Raw genomic sequence first — 22,008 nt, 5'->3', positions numbered from 1 at the left:
CATAACCCTTAATTCCCCTGTCTGTCAAAAACTTATCTACCCGTGACTTAAATATATTTAGCGAAGTAGCCTCCACCACTTCAACGGGCAGAGAATTCCAGAGATTCACCAGCCTTTGAGTGAAGAAGTTCCTCCTCAACTCCGTTCTAAACTGCGCACCCCCCCCCCCCCCGCCCTTATCTTGTGGCTGTGCCCTTTAGTCCTGCTGTCCTTTCTGAGCGGGAAGAATCTCTCTACCTATCCATCCCTTTCATTATCTTATATGTCTCTATAAGATCCCCCCTCATCCTTCTAAACTCCAACGAGTATCTATGCCTTGCTGCAGTAAAGAATTCTAAAGATTCACAACTCTTTTTGAATGAAGCAATTTTCTGCTCATCTCTGTCCTGATTTTTGCTGAGCCTGAAAGACCCTTAGAATCTTTCTGCTGCCCAAGAAGAAGTAGTAAGTCCACCTCGAGTGGTGAAAATGAAGTTGAGACAGTGTGCAAGATAAAGAAAGACAGACTAAGCCTCAATCGGAGATAAGATGTGAAATAAGTAGACAGATACAGGGCAGCGCATTGGCATAATGGCTAGCACTGCTACCTCACTGCACCAGACCCAGGTTCAATTCCAGCCTCGGGTCACATGGTGGAATTTGTACATTCTCCCCGTGCCTGCGTGGGTTTCCTCCGGGTGCTCCGGTTTCCTCCCACAGTCCAAAGATGTGCGGATTAGGTTGATTGGCCTTGCTTAAAAAAAACCCTAGCGTCAGGGGGGTGAGCAGGGTAAATGTGTAAGGTTGCGGGCATAGGGCCTGGGTAGAATTGTGGTCGGTACAGACTCGATGGGCCAAATGGTCACCTTCAGTACTGATTCTAGAATTCTATGAAAACATGGAGGTAGGTTTTTTTTGTAAATTACCCTTTTGAAAATCAATTTATTGTATTTAGAAATTGTACCTCAATAAAAGCAGTTGCAAGCTGGTAAATTATAACAATGAAAGGTTATGAGATGTTGCTTCTTCAAACACTAACAAAGTTGTATTGTGGAGCCATTCTAGGCATACTTTGGTGTTTTAAAGAATAATATGGCATAAGACTTGTCAGATTAACTGAAAAGATATTGATTTCTGAATTGGAGATGGGCGAAGAAAATAAGGGTTTTTTCCCCCCTGGGTTGATCAATATCGGATGAAATGTGAGTGAGCTATCATTGGAACAATTTCTCCTGGATGCACTGAGCAGAGCTTAGCACGTTTGCACTCGCAAACAATGCCAAGGTCCAGGCCATGGAAACTCTGCCTATTTTGGTTCTTGCAACATGACTCTGAGCGCATGCATTTCAAAAAGAAAAGGCTTGAAACATCGACTGCAAATTGCACCAGTCAACACAAGGTGCAAAATTTTGTTTTATCCTTTTGTTTTAAGAAAGAGACCAGATGCTTTAAAAATAAATAATAGAAAGATTTGGAGTTGAGGCTTTTTTTTAAATGGAGAGTTAGCGTGCTGGTGTAACAACAGATCAATTCAAGCCATTGCAAGCTACATTAAGACGAGGGCTAATGAACCACGGGGAGTTTCAAGGCATAAAATTGCACTGGGAAGGGCTAAGAAACTACTGTGCGCATTGATTGCCACTGAACACATGGATCAAAATGAGGATTGCATGAAATATGCAAAATGCCTTGAAATTGTTCAAGGCATAAGGGTGCCATTTTTATGATTGCATTGAGTAAAGCTGCAATGTCAGTCTTCACTCTGTTCAACTTTTCAAAAAAGTAAGAACAATGTAGTTGGGTAGATCAGTCTTACAGCTGAAACCAACCATCTGGAAATAACACCAGGTATCGTTTATAGGATGTGAGACTTTCCTGAACCAATCGGAATGTCCAAACTTAAACCTGATGAGGAGTTCAGAAGAGCTATCACATGTTAAACCAACATTGGACCTGCCAGGCAGTTTCATTCGATCTCATGTCATTTCAGGCAGCACATTAGTCTCACATAATTCACTGACATACTGTACTGGAGTCCACAATGGGGGCTGAATTTTAACCAGACGCTTTCTTAAAATAAAAAGACATAAGGTGTACATTGGCAATTGTATCTGTTTTGTTTATTTTATTAGTGTCACAAGTCAGCTTACATTAACACTGCAGTGAAGTCACTGTGAAAATCCCCTAGTCACCACACTCTGGCACCTGTTCTTGTATTGTAATAAGTCGTCGGAGGTGGAAGGCCCTTCACTGAAATGCCACCATTTACAAGATCCAACAACACTAGACAGAGTGCTCTAAGTATGTAATCTCCATCTGGAGTGCCAGAGGAACTGCCACGCCTGTTTAGGTACAGAGCATGGGGCTCCCTGATTGGACCATCAATTCGGCTCTTTATTAGGGACATCTTTTTGCGTCCAACCAAATAAACAAAATCAAATTGACTCTGGGACAATCAAAAGGGACAACTCTGCAAAAGGAGGGGAAACACCCAAAACAAAAGACAAAGTGGAAAGGAAACTTAAAACATTAAATTAAAATGTAATTAAAGGGGGTCAATAATACACCCCAGTCCCTGCAGTGCCCAGCGGGTACAGAAGGGTCAGCAATGTTCTCGGACACCACATGCTCCCTTTCCAGGGACTCCTGGCCGCGAATATAGCCGTGGTAGAGGGGGCCCTTAATCCTATTCAAGCAGGTCAACCTCAAATGCCTGATTACAGTTGTGATGGGAACACTGAGAGAGAAGTTAGCATGGCCAGTGCACCCAACCAGCATGTCTTTCGGACTGTGGGAGGAAACCAGAGGAAACCCATGCAGACACGGGGAGAATGTGCAGACTCTGCACAGAAGGGGATTAAACCTGGGTCCCTGGCACTTTGAGGCAGCAGTGCTAACCACTGTGCCACCGTGCCGTCCTGGAATTAACAATGAAATTTGTGGAGCTGACTGAAAATTCTGATCTCTAAAATGATTTTTAAAATATATATCACCCACGAATGGCTCATTTAGACCATGGTTGGTATGACTAATCAACTCCTTGATCTTCCAAACAATGCGGTAAATCACTATGTCGTGCTGTAGAGTGCAGAGTGGCTTTGAAAGGCTATCGGATGAATGCAGGTGGCAATTCGATCTGACTGTGTATTGTGCTTATAAATGTTAGACATCTAACTAAGACTTGCTTTTCTCCACCAGTTCTGACTATGAGCAAAGACTGTAACCTTCCAGGTGGTTACATAAATGTTATTTTAAAAGTCAACAATTTTTTTTTAACAGCTACCGGCTTAAAGTCTAATTGGGGAGTTGGTGCGCACTCTGGGGGATCATAATCATAGAATTATATTACCATCATAATGGTGCAGAGAGGCAAAGGCACTGTTGTAAATCAGTCATCAGACATCATAACGATTATTCCAAGCAATTAAGCTACATGGTCGCGACTGCTATTGACTCTGTGGTGGGTATCGATGACTGTGTACATTCTGATTGATCGCAGCTGCTTTGGAATATCTAATGCTTCCCCATCGCTTATTCTTCACACTGGGGGAGGGGGTGGGACTAAGGTCATGTGGCTACCATCTGACTTGTCAAATTGTCATTCAATCGTTAGACCGTCAGATGTGGGAACAGAAATAGGCCATTCAGCCCGTCGAGTCTGCTCCGCCATTCATTGAGATCGTGGTTGATTTGGGGTGGCGTGGTGGTTAGCGCTGCTACCTCACAGCACCAGGGACCCAGGTTCAATTCCGGCCGTGTGGAGTTTGCACATTCTCCCCGTGTCTGCATGGGTTTCCTCTGGGTGCTCTGGTTTCCTCCCACAGTCCAAAGGTGTGCGGGTTAGGTTGATTGGCCATGCTAAAAATTGCCCCTTAGCGTCCTGAGATGTGTAGGTTAGAGGGATAAGCGGGTAAATATGTAGGGCCTGGGTGGAATGGTGGTCGGTGCAGACCCGATGAACCGAATGGCCTCTTTCTGCACTGTAGGGATTCTAGGTTCTAGATTTTAGACACTTGAACCCATAGAAAACCAGAACAATTATGTGGCCGGATAAACATAACAGCAGAACTGTAAACACGATAAGACATGGTATTTGTTTAAAGAAGGCAGATGCAACAGCAACTAATTGCATTAATAAAATGGATCTAATGGGCAGTGTTTGCTGCTCTCCCTATGCATTTTTCTTGCGGAAGGAGGCAACACGCTGTTGGCTTTTTCCATCAACGCTTTCCCACGCTGCTGGGAAATCTTCAGCAGCGCCATCGGCAGGGCCAGAAGATCCCGCCAGTCGGATAGTTCCGGCCAATATACAAAAACATCCTGAATACAAACAAAGGGTAATTTAGGTGGCATGCGTAAAAGTTTTGCCAAAGAGATGGGTTTTAAGGAAGGTGTTGCAGGAGACCTGTAGAATCAGAGAATCCCCACAGTGCAGAAGGAGGCCATTTGGCCCATCGAGTCTGCACCGACCACAATCCCACCCAGGCCCTATCTCCATAACCCCATGTATTTACCCTTGCCAGTCCCCCGACCCTAAGGGGTAATTTAGCATGGTCAATCCACCTAACCCGCTCATCTTTGGACTCTGGAAGGAAACTGAAGCACCCGAAGAAAACCCACACAGACATGGAGAACGTACAGACTCCACACAGACAGTGACCCCAGCTGGGAATCGAACCTGGGTCCCTGGCACTGTGAGATGGCATGTTAACCAGTGTGTCACTGTGCTGCCCACAAATTGTGGATCATCCAGGATTGGATGACAACACAAAGGGGTGGCCTAGTGTTTACGGTACTGGACTAGTGTTGTGGTGTATCAAGGAGATGTTAGGAAGGCCAAACAAGACACAAACTTTATTTGACCAGAACACATACAGGGATATAACTTAAGAGAGACTTTGCAAAACCTTAGATTAATCAGAGCACAAATTGATCAGGTCTCAGCCTTACAATCAATCAGGCCCACAGCTATGTATCAATACTTTAGTGACCTTACAGTCATTTCCCTCTAGCCCATATATGACATTAACATTTCTGCTTTAGCTAATGTCTTTTTATCCAGATTTTCTTTAATTAACGAATGCAAAGTCCCTGGGCTAAGCAATGATTTCCACAGATTCACCACCCCCTGGCTGAAGAGCTTCATCCTCATCTCGGATCTAAAGGGTAGTTCCTTTACTCAGAGGCTGTGCCCTCGGACCCTAGCCTCTCCTACTAATGGAAACATCTTCCCCACATCCACTCTATCCAGGCCTTTCAGTATTCTGTAAGTTTCAGTGAGATCCACCCCCCCACCCCCATTCTTCTAAATTCCATCGAGTACAGACCCAAATTCCTCAAACGCTCCTCATATATGTCAAATTTTTCATTCTCGGAATCATTTGTGTGAACCTCCTCCGGACCCTCCCCAACGCCGGAACATCCTTCCTTAGATACGGGGCCCAAAATTGTTCACAATATTCCAAATGTATGCAAGCTTGTTGCTCCTTGTACAGTGTAAGTGAACCCAAGTCTCTGGGAACATTTACAATAAAAAGTTTCACAACTTTGGTCATCAGAAGGTTTTGTTTAATGTGAATAACTTTGTACTCCCTTGCATTATATTCCATCTGCCAACTCATTGCCTACTCATTAACCTGTCCAATTCTCTTTGCCATCTCTTTGTATCCTCTTCACAGCTTGCATTCCCACCGAGCTATGTATCTCCAGCACACTCGGATGCATTTGTAGAACATAAAACATTACAGCGCAGTACAGGCCCTTCAGACCTCGATGTTGCGCCGACCAGTGGAACGAATCTAATGACCCTCTAACCTAAACTATTCCAGTGTTATCCATATGCCTATCCACTGACCATTTGAACGCCCTTAAAGTTGGCGAGTCCACAACTGCTGCAGGCAGGGCATTCCACGACCTTACTACCCTCTGAGTAAAGAACCTACCTCTGACATCCGTCCTATAATTACCACCCCTTAGTTTAAAGCTATGTCCCCTTGTGTTAGCCATCACCATCCGAGGAAAAAGGCTCTCACTATCCACCCTATCTAACCCTCTGATCATCTTGTATGCCTCAATTAGGTCACCTCTCAACCTTCTTCTTTCTAACGAAAACAACCTCAAGTCCCTCAGCCTTTCCTCATAAGACCTTCCCACCATACCAGGCAACATCCTAGCAAACCTCCTCTGCACCCTTTCCAATTGTCTCTTTTAAATCTTTTTTATACTTTGCAAAAGTTAAGTTCAAAGCGGTCTGAGTTACAATGGAATTGAAAGGCAAGAGGGACAATTAAATTAAGGAAAGGTATTGAGCTGAGTTGTGTAGAGCAAGAACTCCTGGGAGAAGATGCACAGTTTGAATCAGCTATCCAGTCACGCCAGAAGAGTCTTGGGCTGCAGAAAGCCGTCCTGTTAATGAAGTTTCTTGGATTCCCACAGCAGAGTGGAAGCGAGATTCAGCACTTGTGTGGCATGCCTCCACTCTAGCAGCAGCAGTTTTGCCTTGGGTAATATTATTGGATTTTTATACTTTAACAAGTGTAAGGGACGGTTGCCAGGAAGGTGTTTACTTGTGGGTCGGACCAAAGAACAAAGAAAAGTGCAGCACAGGAACAGGCCCTTCAGCCCTCCAAGCCCGTGCCGATCATGATGCCCTAACTAAACTTAAAAAAAAACTTCTGCCCTTACTCAATCGGTATCCCTCTATTCCCTCCCTATTCATGTACCTATCCAGATGCCTCTGAAATGTTGCCAATGTGTCTGTTTCCACCACCTTCAATGGCAGCGTGCCAGCAATCCACCACTGTGTGTGGGAAAAACTTCTCTCGCAGGTCTCCCTTAAACTTTCCCCCTCTTACCTTGAACCTGTGCCCCTTGTAATTGAAACTTCCACCCTGGGAAAAGGCCTCTGACTATCTATGCCTCTCTTAATTTTGTAGATCTCTATAAGGTTTCCTCTCAGCCTCCGTCTTTCGAGTGAAAACAATCCCAGTTTATTCAACCTCTGCTCGTAGTCAATACCCTTGAGACACGGCAACATCCTGGTGAATCTATTTTGCATTTACCCCAAAGCTTCTACGTCCTTCTGATAGTGTGGTGACCAGAACTCCATGCAATACTCCAAATGTAGCCTAACCAAGGTAGGGAGGTAAGGACAAGTAGGGAGTCTTTTGGGGGAATGTTTTTAAGAATAATGTTAACTGTGTAAGTGTAATCTTGCGTGCGTAAGTTTTCTTTTGTTCTTGTTGATATTTTTACTGCTGATGTTTTAAATATGAATAGTGTTGCTGGACTTCAATGAGATCAGTAGGATTTTTTCCTGTTTAAAGAATAGATATTGTCCGTGGGCCAATTTTCCCCCTGGGATTTGGTTTACCCAGCAATTAACATCTGTTATGATTATAACATCAACTCAATTAGTTACATCCTCAAAAAACTGTAATGAATCTATCTGTTAAACAGGATTTCCCTTTCCTAAAACAATGTTGACATGTTATAATAATCATATGTTTTCCTAAGAGCATTGTAATGTCTTCCTTAATATATACCAGTGTTTTTCCCAGTGTTGGAATTCAGGCTGACTGGCCTATTGTTCCATGTTTTCTCTCTCCCTTCTTTTTTGGAATAGCGGATTTACTCCTTCCGTTTCTAACTAGAAAAAGCACTTCAATTTATATTGTGTTTCGTGATGTCTCTGAGAAAATGTTTCCAAACAGCTTCATTTTTAATTCGAGAATTATTCACCTGTCACTGAGTCATGGCCTGCATCTGTAGTAAGAAAGAGAGTTGTCATCTGTAATAAGTCTTAGGGGGCAAAAGTCCCTGCACCAAAATCCCTTTATTTACAAGCTCTAGTCTTAGTTTATTTATTAGTCACAAGTAGGCTCACATTAACAGTGCAGTGAAAATCTCAGAGTCGCCAAACACTACGGCACCTGTTTGGGTCTACCGAGCGAGAATTTAGTATAGCCAGTGCACCTAACCAGCGCGTCGTTCAGACTGTGGGAGGAAACGGGAGCACCTGGAGGAAACCCACGCAGACATGGGTAGAACGTGCAAACTCGACACAGACAGTGACCCAATCTAGGGATCGAACCCAGGTTCCCTGGAGCTGTGAGGCAGCAGTGCTAATCACTGTAACAGCAGTAAACAGAGTGCTGTCAATCAGCAGTCTATCTCCAGGGGTGTCAGAGGAATTGACAGTCCCAGTTAAGTACAAGGCAAAGACTCCTTGATTGGCCCATCAGTTGGATCCTTCGTCAGAGAGTTCATACTCCAGTAGGTCAACCTCAATGGCCTGATTGAAGTCATTATATCATCTGGAATTCTCCAGCCATTCACACCCCATGGCTGCCAATGGGAATGGAGAATTTGTCACTCAGCCAAAATTTCGTTCACCGCAGTGTCACCAGAGAATCCCAGCCTTGGGCAAGGCCAGAGAATCTGGCCCATCATTTCAGGTGGATGATGACCTGTCATTTTACTTGCTGACGGGTTCTGGTGGAACCAATTGGTGTGGGTTCGCCTAGAGACCATTCACATGAACCGTAACTCCTGGATTCAAGTACCTGGGCTCCCAGAGGTTACATTTCTGTTATGGCTCCCAGTATGTATATCCCATTATGTAGATGATCTGGAGGAGGGAACCGAGTGTATGGTGTCGAAATTTGCTGATGACACCAAGATTGGTGGAACGGCAAATTGCGCGGAGGGTGTGGAGAGTCTGCAGAAGGATCTAGATAGGCTGGGCGAATGGGCCAGGAACTGGCAAATGGAATTTAATGTTGGCAAGTGCAAGGTGGTCCACTTTGGTAGGAATAATGGTAGGAAGGACTATTACTTACGGGGCGAAAAACTGCAGCAGGCGACGGTGCAGAGGGACCTCGGGGTCCTTGTGCATGAGTCACAAAAACCCAGCCTGCAGGTGCAGCAGGTGGTCAGGAAGGCGAATGGGATGCTGGCCTTCATAGTGAGGGGGATTGAATATAAAGGTAGGGAGGTCTTGCTGCGGCTGTATAGGGCATTGGTGAGGCCGCAGCTGGAGTACTGTGTGCAGTTTTGGGCGCCGTACTTACGCAAGGATATTTTGGCCTTGGATGGAGTGCAGAGGAGGTTTACTAGGCTGATGCCGGAGTTGAGGGGGTTGAGCTATGAGGAGAGGCTGAATAAACTAGGCTTGTACTCGTTAGAATTTAGAAGAATGAGGGGAGATCTCATTGAGACGTATAAGATGATGAATGGGATGGATAGGATAGAGGTGGAGAGACTCTTCCCGCTCAAAAAGGACAGTAGGACTAGGGGGCACAGCCTCAAGATAAAGGGGGGGCGGTTTAGAACAGAGTTGAGGAGGAACTTCTTCACTCAAAGGGTGGTGAATCTCTGGAATTCTCTGCCCGTTGAGGTGGTGGAGGCTGCCTCGCTAAATATTTTTAAGACGCGGGTTGATGGGTTTTTGATAAGCGAGGAGATTAACGGTTATGGGGAGAGGGTGGGAATGTGGAACTGAGCCACGACAGATCAGCCATGATCTTACTGAATGGCGGGGCAGGCTCGAAGGGCTAGATGGCCTACTCGTTCTTATGTTCTTACGTTCATTCGGCACATCAAGTCCGCTCTCATGGCTGATATGCGCCTCATCCCTATTTTCCTGCCTTCTCCCGTAACGTTTCAACCTGTTAGCTATTAAAAATGTGTCCACCTCCTCCTTAAGTTTACTCACTGTCCCAGCATCCACCATACTTTGGGGTAGCGAATTCCACAGATTCACAACCCTTTAGGAGAAGTAGTTTCTCCTCAACTCTGTTTTAAATTTGCTGTCCCTTATCCTAAGACTATGACCTCCCGTTCCAGAATGTCCCATAAGAGGGAGCATCTGCTCCACTTCTACTTTATCCATATCTTTTACCATCTTGTATACCTCAATTTGATCTCCCCTCATTTTTCTAAATTCCAGAGAGTATCAGCCTAAGCTGTTCAATCTCTCTTCATACGACAAACCCCCTCATCTCTGGAATCAATCTAGTGAACTTCCTGTGAACTGTCTCCATGCCTCTACATCTTTGCTCCAGTAAGGGGACCAAAACTGTGCACGATAGCTGCAAACCTCTCCACATTCGCCACAATTGGACCCACAGAATGGTAAAGTAGGAGAGGAAGAATGAATTTCTGTAGACTAGGCGTTGACTGGACAACTCCTTTCTGTTTATGGGTCTGAGGTCAAGGTCGAATGAGTGTAGCTTGTACGAATGCAACTTTAACAAGAATACATGATATTGATCTTTGGGGAAGGCAATTCTAATCGAGAAATGATGATCTGACAGTTGGATGAGTTTCCTTTTCCGTTTAGATGACTGGAAATGAGTTAAATGCAGTTTATTTTAACAGGATTGCCCTTTGCTCCTTGTGCAATCTTGTTCACTGTTTGCAGTGAAACAGATGGAACAGGCTATTTTTGTTTGTCGGAAGTATCAGTGCAACAAAGTTGAATTGCTGACTGTAATCTGACCAACTCCTTATAAAACATACCCAGAGTCACCATCTTTCTTGAATGGAGATCTCAACAAATGCTACATCATCTGGGCCCTCTTGCACATCTTGCATTCTTGCTCATCCCAGACCCGCATCTTACACATGCCGCCAGCTGTTTGACCACGGTGGCTGCTTGAGCCAAGCAGGTTGTGTGACACGCACTAATGTACTTCACTGTCCCGTGCAGGACAATGTTGCGCATAATTGGAGAGAGAGCAGGAGCTAACCAGAGTGCAGGAGAGGGTGCATGTACGCTCTGACCTGCACGAAGATGATGGTGTTGAATATTATTGGGGCGTCTGTTGCTGAGTCATGGCCGGCAGTGAGGATGATGATTAAGGTGACTAAAGTATCCTCATAACTTATCCGCCTCCTCGCATTCCAACCACACCCACCCGTCTCATCTCACTCACCCTTCTGATTTACAAGTTGCGGATGGTTTAAACACCATCTTTCTTGTTCTTTCTCAGGGAGGCAAATACAAACCTAGTAATGATGCGCTCTCACTCTGTCTGCTTCTTTTACAAGGAGAGGATGAGATGCACTGAGTTCTCTTTGAACAGTGGGCCACAGTCACATCCCCCCTGCAGCAGTGGATGGAAGCTGTGAATTGTTGCAAATATCTTCAGCTTCAGCCTAGAAGCAGCCAAACACATTTAACACCAGCAACATTGGACACTCTTTATGTTCTGTGATAGTAGTTGTGCTGTAGCAGGTGACAGATTGCAGTGAGAATGGAACAGTGGTTGGTACTGCTGCCTCACAGCCCCAGGGACACGGATTCAACCCCGGCCATTGGTTCATCCTCCCACCGTTGCTCTTGCAGTTACTTGCCGGTCAACCTTGGCCTGACTCTGGCTGCCCATACATCAACAGCCTACCGCCCGGCAGTCGAGACCCAGAATTACTCAAAGTTGTCCTCCCAAGGTCATCTGCAATCTCCTCCACTGAATGTAAGCAGCCCTCCCCCAACCATGCTGCAGCCACTGAGGCAACACTGCCTCGGAGCACAAGGACAGGCAAAGACATAACATTGATTATTTGTCCTTTGTATGCAGTATAGCATGATTATATTGAGTTTGAAATGTTTATACTATAGTGGCTTTTATTGTTGCATTGTAACCAAGTCAATCCTTTGACGGTCATTGCCAGAGGAAAGATTTGTTGTTGGTGAATGGGATTTGGGCTTTTTTTCATTTATTTGTGGGACATAATGCATCACTGACTGGCCAGCATTTATTGCCGGAAGACAGTTTAAAGTCAACCACATTGCTGTGGCTGTGGAGTCACGTGTAGGCCAGACCAGGTAAGGATGGCAGATTTCCTTCCCTAAAGGATATTAGTGAACCAGGTGGGTTTTTCTGACAATCAACGTGATCATCAGTAGATACTTAATTTCAGATATTTTTATTGAATTCAAATTCCATAATCTGCTGTGGTGGGATTCGAACCTGGGCCCCTAGCACATTAGCTGAGTTTCTGGATAAATAGTTTACTGATAATACCATTGGGCCATTGCCTCCCCAGCAGTTGCTGGTTTTGTAATCAGGTTGACCCAAGCCATATTGCTAGCTCTTTGATGTAAAGATCTGGTTGCTCTGCATACTTCTGGCAGCCACTCACTGTGTTTACAATCATATGGCATCTGATGCGAATTGCCTGCAGTTCAGCCCCCAGAACCCAGAAAAACAAAGGAGAAAGAAAATTACAGAACAGGAACAGGCTTTTTGGCCCTCCAAGACTATACCGACCATGTTGCCTATCTGAAACTCCACACATTGAACTAAAACCCCACTTCTGGGTACCACAACCCTCTATTCCCATCCTGTTCATGTATTTGTCAAAGGTGCCCCTTAAAAGTCACTATCATGACATGTGCTACCTCTTTTTGTTGTACCTAATAAATATAATGGAACCAAGGCAGATGGACTTGCAACATAGATTGATCCACTTGAATGGTGGGAGGAACAGACATGATGGGATGAATGGTCTACTCCTGTTTCTATTGAGATGGTCTACCCTTAAATTTAATTGTTTGATGTAGTGCGTCCTAAAGCAACATGAGGGACTGTTGAGGTATGAAGAACTAAGCTGCATTTCAATGGATTATTTTCCCCACGGCACAAAGACTGTAGCTTAAGTGTAAAAGTCATCATGTTGGAACATATCCTTTCCTACTGTTCAATCAGCTTGACTGGGCTCCAGCCCTGACCAAGACCTCAAGAAACTACAAAGGATTACGAATGTAGCCCAGTCCATCACGCAAACCAGCCTCCCATCCATTGACTCTGTCAACACTTCCCTTTGCCTTGGAGAAGCAGTCAGCATAATCAAGGACCCCACACACGCCAGACATGCTCTCTTCCACCTCCTACCATTGGAAAAAGGATACAAAAGTCTGAGGACATGTACCAACCGACTCAACAACAGCTTCTTCCTTGCTACCATCAAACATAACTTACCTTAAATGAAGTTGATCTTTCCCTTCACCCTAGCTATGACTCACCTGATGAAGGAGCTTGTATTTCCAAATAAACATGTTGGACTATAACCTGGTGTTGTGAGACTTCTCACTATGACTACAAACTACGCTTTACACCTTCTCCTTGTCTTCGCTATGAATGGTATGCTTTGTCTGTATCGCGCGCAAGAAACAGTACTTTGTCACATGTATTGGGATACAGTGAAATAAATCAAACAAAATAAATCATGATGTTGGAGGAAAAAAATGAATAATTTAGTTACCTCATGAATAGTGCCAAATTACTGTAAGGTGAAATTCAGAGTGATTTTAAGTGTGTTATATATTCAATGCTCAACATTTCCGAAGAACAGCAGTCAAACAAGCAAATAGATGGCTGAACTGTGTAGCTATAATAAAAGATTGTAAGTTGCAGAGCACCAGCTTGAACTCGACAGTGTGTTATTCGGACCACGCTTGATAGTGATGTACCAATTCTGGTCACGGAGAGAAAAAGGGAAACGCTTGAGCTAACAGGGCAATGCATGGGGCTGCACGGTGGCATAGTGGTTAGCATTACTGCCAAGGACCTGGGTTCGATTCCCGGCTTGGGTCACTGTATGTGCGAAGCCTGCACATTCTCCCCATGTCTGTGTAGGTTTCCTCCGGGTGCTCAGGTTTCTTCCCACAGTCTGATAGATGTGCTGGTTAGGTGCATTGGCCATGCTAAATTCTCACTCGTGTGGCAACCAGAGGATTTTCACAGTAACATCATGCAGTGTTAATGTAAGCCTACTTATGACACTAATAAGTAAACTTTAACTTAGAGAAGAATGACAAGACTATTCCTGACATTAGAAAAACTAATAATCGGCTTTGCAACATGTAACTGAGAGGCTATCCTGTACAGGCATATAGGGTAAAGAGGTAATGTAAACATATAAACTTGCATTTATGTAGCACCTTTCACGTGGGACAACGTTTTCACGCAGGGAGTGGTGCATATGTGGAATGAGCTGCCAGAGAATGTGGTTGATGCAGGTACAGTAGCAACATTTAAAAAGCATTTGCATAAGTACATGGATGGGGAAAGAATTAGACATTAGACTAGAATCCTAAGTGCAGAAGGAGACCATTCGGCCCATTGAGTCTGCACTGACCACACTCCCACCCAGGCTCTATCCCCATAACCCCATCCATTTATCCTAACTAATCCCCTGACACTTAAGGTGCAATTTAGTGTGGACAATCCACCTAATCTGCACGTTTTTGGAATGTGGGAGGAAACCAGAGCTCCCAAAGGAAACCCACGCACACACAGGGAGACATGCAAACTCCACAGAGACAGTGACCCAAGCTGGGAACCGAACCTGGGTCCTTGGAGCTGTGAGGCAGCGTTGCTAACCACTGTGCCACCTGCATTAGATTAGAGGGACATGGGCCAAATGTGGACAATTGGAACTAGCTGTGAGGACACCATTGTTGGCATGGACTGATTGGGCTGAAGGGCCTGTTTCCGTGTTGTATTCTTCTATGACTCGCTCTATGACTTCAGGATGCCCTGTAGAGCCAATATTTGTGATGTATTAGTCACTGCTGTGTACGAAATGTGATAAGTCAATTTGCACACAGCAACCTCCTACATTCAGCAATATGATAATGACCAGAATTTTGTGTTTCGGGTGTGGTGGGTAAGGGATAAATATTAGCCGGGGCATTGGAGAGTTCTTCCCTGTTCTTCTTTGAAATAGTGCTCTGGGATCACGTACATTCATTTGAGAGGACAGATGGGGTCTTGTTCACCCAGTTCCTGTGGATTCACCATGGCGAGTGCACTTGCACATTCATTAAGAGAGGAGGTGTGATAAATCACCAAGGAAGGTACTGTTGGAACCTAAAGTAGCACGTATGGCACACACTTTGATCTTACTTTGCAGTTACCTTAGGGCAAGTTGTTTAGTGAATAAGTTGCATGTGGTATGGTCTGGTATAGCAAATCTAGAGTCTGTGATAGCTTATCACACTTGTTTTAATACATTTGGCAATTTTAAAATTGCAGCTTGCTTGAGAAACCATTCAGCAGGTTGTCCGAATGTGTATCATCTTAAATCTTGCCCAAAATAATCACTGAGTTACATGTAGTAAAGCCCAATTATTAGTCGTCCCTCTGTATAGTCTTGTTCTTCTTCTCTGTTAGTTCTGCTGTCTTTTTTAAATCAGATTTAGGTACAGAACCAAGGTATGCTATGACTAATGCACTGCCAAGTTCAAGTTTGGATCTTGTTAGAAGTCCCACTACAGATCCACCCGATGGCTCAGTGGATAATTGTTTGAATTTGATCTCTGATTTGAGTCAAGCTACTTAATCTCATTTATTATGTGCTCAATATGGATTCTTTATGTTACAGTGGTGGTGACTCATCGATGAGTCCTTGAATATTTGTGTGTTTAAACATAAACTGCTTTATTGATAGACTGTAACAGTTCCAGTATGGTCTTGCGTTGGTTTGCTACCACCCTGCTGGCTAGCTGTTCACAGAGTTCTGTTCTAGACTGTTGTGACCGTGTGACTATATACATCACAATGTGGGCAGTGTCACTCCCTTACCCTTTGCTTTGTTTTGATTTGATTTATTATTGTCATGTGTATTAGTGTACAGTGCAAAGTATTGTTTCTTGCATGCTATACAGACAAAGCATACTGTTCACAGAGAAGGAGAGGATGCAAAATGTTATGTCATAGCTAGAGTGTAGAGAAAGATCAACTTAATGCGAGGTAGGTCCATTTTATTAGACCTGATGATCTGATGGCAGCAGGGAAGAAGCTGTTCTTGAGTTAGTTGGTATGTGATTTCAGACTTTTGTATCCTTTTCCTGACGGAAGAAGACGGAAGAGAGTATATCCAGGGTGCGTGGGATCCTTAATTATTATGGCTGCTTTGCAGTGGGGAGTGTAGACAGAGTCAATGGATGGAAGGCTGGTTTGAGTAATGGATTGGGCTACGTTTATGACCTTTTGTAGTGTCTTGCGATCTTGGGCAGGGCAGGAGCCATACTGAGCTGTGATACAAGCAGAAAGAATGCTTTCTATGGGGCATCTGTTAAACTTGGTGAGAGTCGTATCTAACATGCCAAATTTCCTTAGCCTTTTGAGAAAGTAGAGGTGTTGATGGGCTTTCTTAACTATAGTGTCGGCATTTGTGGGGGGGGAAGCCAGGACTGGTTGTTGGTGATCTGCCTAGCAGCTTGCATTATAATGCATGCAGGCACATATCCTCACATTTCCCAGGATGTCAGCACTAAGAAAAATGGGGCTGGACGAGGAAGGTGAATGCTTAGCTAAGGTTGATGTTCGTGCTTGCAATCCTGTGACTTGGCCAACATCCCTATAGCCACATTCTCTGGTCATCTGTTCATCTACTTCCTCTTTACGGTTTATTGCTGTGTACACTAATGGCTGCCCACTTAACAATCTTGACTACACTTCAAAAGTAATTAATTCTAAAGTGCTGAAAGCGCATGAACCTATCAGTAATGGTGATGGACAGGTAAAGGCCATCTTGTCCATCTATGTGATTAAGGGATAAATATTGGCCAGGACACTGGTCAGAGATTCCCGTGTGGTTGGTAATACCTTGCACGTTAGAAAAAAATCTCCAACTCACCCAAAATATAAGAAGTGCTAAATAAGTGTGAATTCACATTTCCTTGCTAGCTCTAAAGTTTGTTTGGCTATTAAATTATAGAATCCCTACGGTGCAGAAGGAGGCCATTTGGCCCATCGAATCTGCATCAACCACCCAGGCCCTCTCCCCATACATTTACCCGAGTGAGTTCCCCAAACACTAAGGAGCAATTTAGCAGGGCCAATCTGCCTAACCCGCACATCTTTGGAGTGTGGGAGGAAACCAGATCACCCGGGGAAAACCCATGCAGACATGGGGAGGATGTGCAATCTCCACACAAACAAAGACCCAAGCCAGGAATCGAAGCTGGGCCCGTGGTGCTGTGAGGCAGAGGTGCCACCACGGTGCTGTTGTGCCACCGTGGGAGGAATATAAACACGTGTAACTTCAATAGTCCTGGGGAGGTGTTGAGGACGAAATTTGGTATGTGGAGGGGTCAGCTTGCAGTTTGAAGCACTGATGTACAAGAGACAAAAGTTTGGGTGTGGAGAGTTGAAGAGATGCTGAAGGTTCATCATTTCATGAGAAGTTCTCACCCTGTCTTATTAAATACTTAGCCTAGTTATACACTGGACTAATTTCTATTTAATTGTTGCTTTTTTTCCCACTCTGTAACTTTACGGATGACATGCTTGCACAGTGGTTAGCACAGTTGCCTCAGAGCACCAGGGGCCTGAGTTCAATTTCAGCCTCAGTTGACTGTCTGTGTAGAATTTGCACATCCTCCCTATGTCTGCGTGAGGGTTTCCTCCGGGTGCTCTGGCTAGTCGCAAAAACCCAGCTTGCAGGTGCAGCAGGTGGTCAGGAAGGCGAATGGGATGCTGGCCTTCATAGCGAAGGGGATTGAATATAAAAGTAGGGAGGTCTTGCTGCGGCTGTATAGGGCATTGGTGAGGCCGCAGCTGGAGTACTGTGTGCAGTTTTGGGCGCCGTACTTACGCAAGGATATTTTGGCCTTGGAGGGAGTGCAGAGCAGGTTTACTAGGCTGATACCGGAGTTGAGGGGGTTGAGCTATGAGGAGCGGCTGAATAAACTAGGCTTGTACTCGTTAGAGTTTAGAAGAATGAGGGGAGATCTCATTGAGACGTATAAGATGATGAATGGGATGGATAGGATAGAGGTGGAGAGACTCTTCCCGCTCAGAAAGGACAGTAGGACTAGGGGGCACAGCCTCAAGATAAAGGGGGGACAGTTTAGAACAGAGTTGAGGAAGAACTTCTTCACTCAAAGGGTGGTGAATCTCTGGAATTCTCTGCCCGTTGAAGTGGTGGAGGCTACCTCGCTAAATATTTTTAAGAAGCGGGTTGATGGGTTTTTGATAAGAGAGGGGATTAAGGGTTATGGGGAGAGGGCGGGAATGTGGAACTGAGCCACGACAGATCAGCCATGATCTTATTGAATGGCAGGGCAGGCTCGAAGGGCCAGATGGCCTACTCCTGCTCCTATTTCTTATGTTCTTATGTTCCTCTCACAGTCCAAAGTTGTGCAGATTAGATGGATTGTCCATACTAAACTGCCCTTGAGTGTCAGGGGATTAGCAAGGTAAATATCTGGGGTTATGGGCATAGGGCCTGGGTGACATTGTCAACAGTGCAGGCTCAATGGGCTGAATGGCCTCATTCTGCACTGTCGGGACTCTATGATTCTATGAAAATGATTTTGTTCAGTTCTTACAGATTTATTTCTTTTTTTCCATCCCAAAGCACCAGGGTTTGACCTCATCAGAATTCCCTAAATCAAACATTTTGGGAAATTTGGGTCTGAATGATTTGAGCTACGTATGAAGACGGTGCCTAGGGAGGCCATCTGATCTCCAGAATATCATCAATAAGGTAAGTCGAGTAAGAGACAATGTCCAATTACACTTCATTGGGATTTCCCAGGATGTTAACCAGCTGATCCCTTGCTGGGATTTCAGCTGTGCCCACTTATTACCTTGTCTCTCTTTTCTGTTGATCTCCTTTTCATCACTCCTCTCGGCCTTTGTCCCACTTCGGCATCCTACTGCCTTCAGCTCTTAACGTAATTCTAAAATGACCTTTCCACATAACCTCAGCTTATCTCGCAAGCCTGGGCTTTCTGTTATAATTGTGAAGGTTGGCAATCAGTGGTCAGGGATTGAGAATTCCCTGGAATGTAATCTTAGTAAGTGCCAGGAATGTTGAAGGGTAAATCCCGGCTGCAATCTCTACATTGTTGGGTTTTTTTCCAAAACAAAGGAATTTGGAACCAACTTCTTTTCAAAAGAAAGGAATTTGGAACCAGTTTCTCTTCCTCTTTTAAAGTATGTTCTTCTGTTTTATTGCTGCCTCTTTCTGAAAATGGAACCCTTGGTTATCTGAGGTCATTTTCTCCTAGCTTTCCACAAATGATCATTGTCTTGTGTTATTCCTCTGAGTGGTGCCTTCAGACTCTTATCCATGCTCATGTGTTGTTATGTTGTGTGCTGTTGAACAGTAAAGCTTTGGGAAAACAGAACAAACTTACCTACCTGAGTGCTTTCCAAACTTTATCCCGCTGGGACTCCAAATTGAGGCTTTGAATTTGCTGTGAAACCCGCAGTGGGGACTGTGAGCAGGGAGGTTGAGCGAGGGGAGAAAGAGACCCGTGAGCGTTGGTGGGTTAGGGAGAGCTTTCAAACTTCAACTATTTTTAGAAACACACCTTTTCTATTAGCTCTCGGGCTGGATCAGCAAATAGCTCCATCGTTCTAAATGATTGAGAAGGCTGGACAGTATTAGATAGGGAGAAATTATTCCCGCTGATAAAAGTGGACTTGAGAAGGGACCTGATGAAGGAGCAGTGCTCCAAAAGCTCGTGATTCCAAGTAAACATGTTGGACTTTAACCTGGTGTTGTGAGACTTCTTGCTGGTAAAAGGATCAAGAGACAAAAGGGCACAGATGTGATGTGATTGCCAAAGAAGCAAATGCAATGTAAGTGGGTGGGGGGAATGTGGGTGGGTAAACTCACTCCCAGTGTTGTAAGTTAAAATAAATGTGTAACTACAAGACATGAACTCTGACTTGAATAGAATCATAGAATCCTACAGTGCAGAAGGAGGTCATTCGGCCCATTGGGTCTGCACCGACCTCAACCTCATCCAGACCCTATCCCCATAACCCCATACGTTGACCCTAGCTAGTCCCCCTGACACTAAAGGGCAATTTAGCGTGGCCAGTCCACCTGACCTGCACAGCTTTTGGACTGTGGGAGGGAACCGGAACACCTGGAGGACACCCACGTGGACACTGAGAATGTGCAAGCTCCACGCAGACAGTGACCCAAGCCGGGAATCAAACCCGGGTCCCTGGCGGCAATGTTAACCGCTGTGCCACCGTGCCGGCTTGAGGAGAGCAGAAAATGCTGGCAACAGTCATGGTGGAGGAAACAGATGAGTTGATTTTCCAAATATAATCTCACATCAGGAGCATGATCGTTTGACCAACTGTCATTTTCCAATAAGCCTACCTAAGCAGCCGCATCTTTAAGTTTTTATTGTGTGGAAAGGTGCAGGCTGAATCCTGGTTTTGTAAAACACAACTAATACTTATTGGTAATTAGCGGTGCCATGCAAGTGTGAGTATTTCTTTTAACAATTACTTCGATGTCATGATCAAGAGAACTACAGTCGTTGCAACCTTGACATGATTAGATCTGTTGAGTTAAATGAATCTTGTGGTTAAGAATTATCAATGACCAAATGCAGAAATGAAGGAAACAAATGTATTGACCAAATCATCTGTCTTTTTGTAACCTCAAATATAATTTATAAAACCTAAAATTGAGATCATTGTTTCCATTACCGTAATACCCAGACTTCTGTTCTTTGACTGCTCCTGTTATTCAGATTTTGTGATACAGTACCTTGTATTCAATAGGTTTGTCATTCACTTGAAGATAATAAAGTAAATAGTATAATTCCAGACTGATTGCATTAATCTTATGAATATCTAACATCAGCCACAACTTTGCTTTTTACTACTCTGTAGAGAAACAGTTTAGCTTTAAATGCTGTTAGAGTTACCCATTGACGACTAATCCCTCATTCTCATATTTACTGCTATGACATATCCCTCAGTTGCCTTGTTTTAAGACGAAAAAACTCAAGTCCAATTTGGGGGGTGGGTGCTGGGGGGAGGCAGCACGGTGGCACAGTGGTTAGCACAGCTGCCTCCAAGTGGCAGAGATTCGGGTTCAATTTCACCCTCGGGTCACTGTCTGTGTGGAGGCTGCACATTCTCCCCATGTCTGCGTGGGTTTCATCCCACAGTCCAAAGATGTGCAGGTTAGGTGGATTGGCCGTGCTAAATTGCCTCTTAGTGTCAGGGGGTCTAGCTAGAGTAAATGCATGGGGTGATAGGGATAGGGTGTGACTGTGGTCAGTCCAGACTCGATGGGCTGAATGGCTTCCTTCTACATTATAATATTATATGAAGAGTTTTGATTGTGCCACAAACAGTGAGAGTTTAACTTGAACAATTTGTCAGAATTCTTCAAGCAGGCGCCTTCCCGGAGTTTGAACTCTATAGATCTCTAATCAGAATGCAGCTTGAATGCTTTGCCCATTCTTGGTCACCAAGGTGTGAAGAAGGAATTTAAACCCTAGAGGTGTTTCAGAGAAGAGTCACGAGGCTAATCTCCTGCAGAGTCAAAAAAAAAATTAGACTTGAGCTTTTTAGTCTTAAAACGAGGCAACTGAGGGATATCTTAAAACAGTAAATCTGCCAATGAGGGATTAGTTAGTGGATGGATAGATCTGCAACAGCATTTAAAGCCAAACTGTTTCTCTACATGGTAGTTAAAAACAAATTTGTGGCTGATGTTAGATAATCTCTGCATGGGAAAACAGACCAACATGTGGCATGGACCCCGAGGTAAAATAATAAAAGCTTTGACAAAGGGTCATCTGGACTCGAAATGTCAGCTCTTTTCTCTCCTTACAGATGAAAATCTTGGACCGGTTTAAGAAGCAGCTGAATTATGTGTGGGCGGATTTCTGTTGATTCACAATGTCAAAATACTTGCACCGATACATCACTCCAGTACTGTGCAACTTGAAGCACTCTGCCCAGACAACAAATTTGTGGGGAATAAGTTTGGAAGGTCAAATTCTGTAAACTGACTGTACTGCCAGGGGTTTTCCAGTTCAGCAATAATAACTTCCACATGCTCATCATTAAATTTCACAAAAATCCTGGTCTTTGAGCTGCTTTTCAGAATACATACGCTCATCTGCACTCCTGGAGAGAAATACCCAGGACAAAGCGCTGCCAGTTGGGACGCGTGGTTTGTGTTGTGCACTGGGGCCAGTTGAAAACCTCACAATGCCGGAGTTAGTCTTGATGCCAGTGCTTC

The 22,008-nt window shown here is 44.4% G+C and overlaps 1 protein-coding gene across 6 annotated transcripts in view; it reads left to right on the top strand.

Moving 5' to 3' along the window:
- rassf4a (Ras association domain family member 4a) overlaps positions 1-22,008 on the top strand; it is a 244,262-nt gene that overhangs the window by 4,668 nt on the left and 217,586 nt on the right. For 3 of the 6 annotated variants that reach the window (XM_080215548.1, XM_080215547.1, XM_080215549.1), the window contains exon 2: positions 18,361-18,483. The exons of 1 other annotated variant lie outside the window; for it this stretch is intronic. The gene's annotated coding sequence lies outside the window, so the exon portion shown is untranslated. Of the gene's footprint in view, positions 1-7,086; positions 7,116-18,354; positions 18,484-22,008 lie in introns of those variants that run through there. 2 more of the 6 variants (XM_080215550.1, XM_080215552.1) reach the window with 2 other exon arrangements.

Source organism: Carcharhinus amblyrhynchos, chromosome 31 (genome assembly GCF_965287045.1).
Source record: "Carcharhinus amblyrhynchos chromosome 31, sCarAmb.v2.hapA, whole genome shotgun sequence".
NCBI lineage: Eukaryota > Metazoa > Chordata > Chondrichthyes > Carcharhiniformes > Carcharhinidae > Carcharhinus > Carcharhinus amblyrhynchos.
The sequence above is the reverse complement of the archived record's forward strand: the minus strand, read 5'-3'. Positions and strand labels throughout refer to the sequence as shown.